Source organism: Lichenostomus cassidix, chromosome 1 (genome assembly GCF_008360975.1).
Source record: "Lichenostomus cassidix isolate B80296 chromosome 1, HeHo_3.0, whole genome shotgun sequence".
NCBI classification, from domain to species: Eukaryota; Metazoa; Chordata; class Aves; order Passeriformes; family Meliphagidae; genus Lichenostomus; species Lichenostomus cassidix.
In genome coordinates, this window is record NC_139479.1 from 17,202,520 (window position 1) to 17,209,551 (window position 7,032).

The 7,032-nt window shown below is 40.7% G+C and overlaps 1 long non-coding RNA gene across 1 annotated transcript; it reads left to right on the forward strand.

Annotated features, from left to right (window-relative positions):
- The first annotated feature begins 964 nt into the window (after positions 1–964).
- LOC146444279 (uncharacterized) lies at positions 965–3,461 on the forward strand. The gene is made up of 3 exons (XR_014849974.1): positions 965–1,130; positions 1,490–1,596; positions 2,882–3,461. It is a non-coding gene; the product is annotated as an uncharacterized LOC146444279 (long non-coding RNA).
- The last annotated feature ends 3,571 nt before the right edge of the window (positions 3,462–7,032 follow it).

A 7,032-nucleotide genomic window follows, 5' to 3' on the forward strand; every position in this document is an offset into this window, starting at 1 on the left:
CAGCTCTTCAAAATATCACTACCAGATCAAAGAAACAAAACAAAACAAAACAAAAACCCCAACACATCTGAGGTCTCATGATTCTGCTATGATTTTGCCCAATTTCACAAGAAAATAGTTCTACATTTAGGACCTTGAGAGGTAACTGTGGGTTCAAGTCAAGAGCAAAATGCTGAAAAGTTTATTATTCTGTGCTCTGCAGCTTTAAACTAGTATATTAATCACTCTAACAAACTGATTGGAACACAACTCCCTGAAAAGCATAGCAACTTCAGAAACACATGATGCTCAAAGTTTATATTTGCAGCATATTTATTTTTCATTTCTACCAAAATGTGAGGCTAGCATTCAGACCTTCAGATGGTCCACAATTGGTTAATATAAGTGGAGACAGTGTGAAAGATCTCACTGCAGATATGTAAAATTTTACAAGTTTTTCCTACCTTTTTTGTCAATATTAATCAAACTCCTTGACACTATGTCCTAGGTTACAAAATAGATGTATTTAGTATTCTATTACCACCAGCTGTGGGGCATTAGCTGTTATCTCCTGCTATGACTCGCCCTGATAACAGACAATGAGCCATCAAGAACCATCTGCATGACTCATGGAATTATCCTATTGTGAGATGCTCCACCCAGGAGGGAGGAGCCAAGTATTCCCACCTGGATATAACCTGGCCTTGGAACTACACAAGACAGTTCTGTCTACTGGATTCCCACTGGACCTTCAGGTGGAGACCAGACCTTCCACAGGCTCACCACTTCAACCTAACTACTTCACTTGGACTGCTGCCACCACCCTGAGTAACAGGGTGTCAGGTTGTATCTGATTGTGCCAATGTTTTTGCTTGTATTATTGCACTTATTTTTTTTTTAATTTTGCTATTAAATTTATAATCCTGACTTGTGATCTCCCACTGGTTTGTTTTCAAACTAACACACACTACTGTCCCAAAGATTGTATTTACTACAGACATTCAGCTTCACTGTGGAAAGCCCTATAACCGCAGCTGTAAGATCATCTAAGTGCTTTCATCTCTCACCAGCTCTTGCTTAACATGAATTCCCAAAGTCCACAGAAGACAATGACTCTATAAGATGGAAGCCAAAAGCTGTACCTTCAAATGGTAAGTATGTCTGTAATTCCTTCAAACCACATAGTTTACTCTAGCTGAAATGTTAGCCCTGAGAGCATTTGCCCAGCAGTTTTAATACAAATAACTGGGTTTTTCCTTGAATGCAGAAGTGAATTATGACATCAAGTTAATTGAAAAGAATAGAATTTTTAAAAACATTAGTTATTAGGTTCTTCCAGTAAAAGGCTTTCACATGCTTTGAATCAGAGGAACCAGGATATTCTGTGCCTCAAAGAACAGTTATGGTATACACCATTGAGTGATATAAAATATGGTGTGTTGTTGAAACTTGTTATTGAAATGTTTCAAACATGCAAGTAATCATAAGTGCTATGTTCTTTTATATCCAGCATTAATAAACAGATGAAGCACTAGCTACCAAATAGATTTATTATGTTTCTAGTGAATAAACAGTTCAACAGGATGATCAGGTGATCAGACCCAGCCAGCAAGAAAGGTGGATCCTGCTTGACTAACCTGATCTTTTTATATGACAATGTGACCTGCTTAGTGGATGAAAGAAAGTCTGTGGATTTTGCCTGTCTGGACTTTAGTAAAGCCTTTGACACTGTTTCTCACAGCATTCTCTAGGAGAAGCTGCCTTCCAGTGGTCTGGATGGGTGTACTCATGCCTGGGTGAAAAAATGTCAGGACAGCCGGGCCTGAGGAGTGAATTAGGGTACATCCAGTCAGTGGCCAGTCACAAAGGTGTTCCCCAGGGCTCAGTGTTAGAGACAGTCATGTTTAAAATCTTTATCAATTATCTGGGTGAGGGGATCAAGGACACCCTCGACCCTTTGGCAGACAACACCAAGTTTTGGGGGAAGGCTGATCTGCCGGAGGGTAGAAAGGTTCTGCAGAGGGATCTGGACAGGCTGGATTGATGGGCCAGGTCCTGCACTTGGCTTACAAGAACCCCAGGCAACATTCAGGCAGGGGGAAGAGTGGCTGCAAAGCTGCTCAGCAAAAAACAATCTGGGGGGTCCTGGTTAACAGCTGGCTGAACATGAACTAGCATGTGCCCAAGAAGGCCAGTGGCATCCTGGCCTGGATCAGCAACAGTGGCCAGCAGGACCAGGGCAGTGATTGTCCCCCTGTGCTCAGCGCTGGTGAGGCAACAACTCACATCCTGTGTTCAGTTTTGGGCCCTTCAATTCAAGAAGGACATTGAGGTGCTGGAGCAAGTCCAGAAAAAAGCAGTGGAGCTGGTGAAGGGCCTGGAGCACAAGTCTGAAGTGGAGTGGCTGAGGGAACTGGGGGATGTTTAGCCTGTGGAGAAAAGGAGGCTCAGGGGAGACCTCATCACTCTCTACAACTCCCTAAAAGGAGGTTATAGGAAAGGTGGTGGTTTGTTTCAAGTAACAAGTGACGGAAGAGTAGAAAACTACCTCAGGTTGTACCAGGAGACATTCAGATGGGACATTGGGGAAAAATGTCTTTACTGAAAGGGTTATCAAGCATCAGAACAGGCTGTCCAGGGAAGTGGTTGAGTCACCATTGCTGGAGGTATTTAGAAGCAGAGTAAATGTGGCACTGAGGAGATGGTTTAGTGGTGGACTTGGCAGACTGTGCTGAGCTAGTGGTCAGAAGCTGTTATCTAAGAGGTCTTTTTCAATCTCAATGATTCTATGGTTCTGATTTCAAACCATTATCTTGGAAGTCTGCTTTGCTCAACAACTATTTTCAACATGCATTGGAAATCAAAAGGTGGCAATGGAGATAAATGTGTTATTTTTCTACAGATGAGACATCAAAGAGAAGCTGCTCTTACATGGTGAATAATAAAACCTCATAGAAGAATAAGATAGAAAAATGCATATCTTCCTCCAGTACTTTCATGCATCAGTGAATATGGACATAAACTTGTCAGCTTTGATTGTAACTACTTAAGAAAACACAGGTGCCTAGATTAGAGGATTTCCATGGAGTATCAAGTAATGAAAGGAGGAAGAATCAATAGAGAGAGATAAAGCTGTGGTTTACCCAATATGATCACTGCAGGCTCATAGGCTATTTTATCCCCTCGCCATTACTTGATTGTGTGCAAATGTTTTCACATTATTGACTTTACGATGAAAAGCTAGATAGAAATTTAGTTGGACCTACACACATCCTTTATAAGCCTTTACTATTTATTAGTACACTGCTTTCAAATTTAGTGTTTAGATGGGAATGGAGTATTTATCACTTTATTAACATTGTAATTCTAATGGAGCAATCAGATCCTTGTTGCATCACCTTGACTCTATATCCCTATGGTTTTATCTCCAGTTTACATCTGGAGACCTTCTCATTCTTCAGAAGACTGTCAAAACAAAAAGAAAGCAAATTATTGGCAATGGCTTTGTTTCCAAATTGCATTCAAAACCTAGCATGCATGTAATCTGATAATGTTGGTCAATATTTACATAAAATGTTTTAATGTGACATCACCAAAACCTATTGGTTTTGGAAGTATTAAAGACATTGGCTCAACTTGATGGAACAATAGACTCAAATGCAGGTTTTTTAAATGCAAATAAATATTCTTTATGTAAGTGTTCTCACAGGGAATGCACCATTCATTTCAATATTGATTTATTTCCATCTAGTTCAATTCCACTGTTATTTGTTACTTGAACTGTCATACTGCTGCAGCATTCCAGTCATCAGCCATAACCCCACTGACTAAAGACTGAACAAACAGGACATAAATCTGCCAAGTGGCCCTGAGAGAATGAGTTTCCCTTTAGTCACAGGCAAGTAAAGTGTATCACTGAACACTCAGAAGGGAGTGCCAAAGAGAGAAACCAGGATTTGGCACAAGAGAAAAATCTGTTTGTCAGTCTTCTTATGGACTGGAGCAGAGTTTGTTTTCTGATGAAATTATTCAAAGACAATGCATGCTGATAGGGTCATAAAACACTACTGAAAACCCAGAGAAGGTTACATGAATTGTCTCCAAAAAACATGATTAGAGAGTAGGAAAGAAGCTCAGAGAGGACAGAGTCCCTGGGGAAGGGCAAGAATTAAGGTAGAAAAGCCTGGTTAAACATGCTGCATGACACCTTGAAAATGATAAGCTGACTGTGGATCTGAGATGCAGGTGCTGTCATCAACAGCCTTGGTGGGAGAAGTTTTAGAGAGATGTCAGGGATAGAGAAGAGACTGGAGATGGGAAGAAGAAAAGAGTTTAGAGTCATAACAAGCTTAGGAATGGAGGAAAAGGAACATGTGGAAAGGAGTTAGAATGGTAGGTGAGTTTTGTGGGTGGGTTTCTTAAGTGTGGGGAAAGGAGAAGTACTCTCAGCTAACACTCTCATGCCCTCAGAGCACAAGAAAGGCATCTGAAGACACTGAGAGATAACACAGAAGCAAAATGGAGAAAAACAAATGAGAGGTGTATATTTGCAAATGGAAAGAAGTAGTAAAAAGATAAAGAAATCAAAGTCCAGAGAGTACCTGCAGCATCTTTTTCAAGTCTTCTCTTTGAAGAGATTAATGAAAATTTAATTGTGGAGAAGGAAGCAAAGGCAAGAGAAATTATATGGAGACAAGACAGTATTAGTAGTCCTGAGGGAATAAGGTTTAGGTTTTTTAATCTTCCCACCAGGACTATTCTCAGAAGAAAAATATTTTATCCAGTGGGGGACAGTTTAGGACCCCATGAATTGGCTCTGTTTTGTACTCTCATCACTAAACACAGCAACACCAGAGCAAGAACTTATCCATGTGGGACAACCACTGGCACTTTCACTGGCACAGATCCTTTTCCAGATGAATTTAACACATCTACAGCCCGACTATGTGTAGAGATGAGTATATTTGAGAAAACTGAGCAATACTTCTGTGCCTAGGGCTAAGAGATTTTGTAGCAAACCCTCTATACTTCATACTGCTCTGCTCCCAGAAGATTCTTCAAGTATTTTGAGAAAAAAATTATGTCCTCTCCAATGTGAAATCCTGTAATATGCTCTTTGTTTTTCCAGAAGATTGTCACAACAGTCTCTGAGCTAGTGGTATTCACATAAGATTCAAAAGACTGCCTCCACTCCCTCTACTTATGGTTTGCCCTCAAAAAAAAAAAAAAAGATTTCATGATTGCACACATGTATTTTACTTCACAGAAATGCCAATTACATGTTTTCTTTCAACACCAGAGGCAGGTAAAACTTTTTGGATGCCTGTACGGAAGAAAATATAGTTCATGCTTATATCTATTGCTGCTTAAAATCAGCAGGTGAACTACAGGCATTTTCTGTCTGCTTGATTTCTTGAAGCTTAAACAGTCATTAAATACCACTAAAAATAAAAAAAACTCAAACAAGATTGTTTCAAAACTTTATATATCAGACTTTACCAAAAATATCTTCCTGAGTTCAAACCCTGCCTTGGGGCTAGCAGGAAGTGTCCTTTTTCTTACCATCCCTATCAAGCACCCTCAAACAGATCCCTTTTTATTCAGTTCATCTGTCAAAGATTCTGTGATGCTTTTTAAGGGAAAGCATTCATTGCATTTATAATTCTAAAAAATTCTGCAAATATGTGACTCAGTCATTGAGCTAATTATCATCTGCAGTTCTGTATGATTTCTGAAGAATGTAAAGCTGCCTAAGGTACCAAAAAGAGCTCCTAATTTTTGTTTAAAGATATAATTACTCCATTTGTTTATATATTTTTTTGTTTAACAATTTCTTCCATTATGATTAAAAATATAATTGCCTGTTAGAGGGATAATTGTCTCATTTGTGTAGACAAAAATTTCTGTGCTCTTTCATTTCAGTCCTTGTTAATATCTTGATCAATGATCTGAATGAGGGGTTTGAGTGCATCTTCAGCAAGTTCCCAGACTACAAGAAGTTGGGTGGGAGTGCTGATCTGCTGGAGGGTAGGAAGGATCTGGAGGGATCTGGACAGGCTGGATCAGTGGGCTGAGACCAACTCTATGAGGTTCAATAAGGTGAAGTGCCAGGTCCTACACTTGGGTCACAACAGCCCCATGCAGTGCTACAGGCTGGGGGAAGATTGGATGGAGACTGGCCCAGTGGAAAAGGACCTGAGGGTGCTGATGGACAGGCAATGAACATGAGCCAGCTGGGCCAAGGTAGCCAGCAAGACAAACAGCATCCTGGACTTTATCAGGAATAGTGTGACCAGCAGGACCAGGGCAGTGATTGTCCTGCTGTTCTTGGCACTGCTGAGGCTGCACCTTGAATCCTGAGTTCAGTTCTGGGTCCCACATTTCAAGAAAGACATTGAGGTGCTGGAGTGTGTCCAGAGAAGGACAGTGGAGCTGGTGAAGGGTCTGAAGACTAAACAATATGAGGAGCAGCTGAGGGAGTTGGGGCTGTTCAGCCTAGACAAAAAAAATTTCAGGGGAAATCTTACTGCTCTCTACAACTCTCTGGAACGAGGTTGTAGACATGTGGGAGTTCTCCCAGGCAACCAGTGACAGGATGAGAGGACATAGCCTCAAGCTGTGCCAGGGGAGGTTCAGGTTGGACATCAGGAAGAATTTATTCACTGAAAGAGTTGCCAAGCATTGAATGGACTGCTTAGGGATGTGTTGGAGTCACCATCTCTAGAGGCGTTCAAGAAACAACTGGATATAACTTTTATGGCTATGGTTGTGTTGACATGGTGGTGTTCAGTCAAAGGTTGGACTTGATGATCTTGGAGGTTTTTTCCAACCTTAATGACTCCATGATTCTGTGATTTTATGATTTCAGATGCCAGCAATCAAATGTCAAGTTCAAAGGCTGAGTTAGTGTGAATTGCAATCACATCAATCACCCATGATGTAAAACGTGGACAGGACAGATGGGATTTGGCTGACCTGGTCACCATCAGTGTCTTTTATAATCAGTTCAGAGAAAGAGCCACTTAGGTGTCATTCACGTCATCCCAAAGGAGT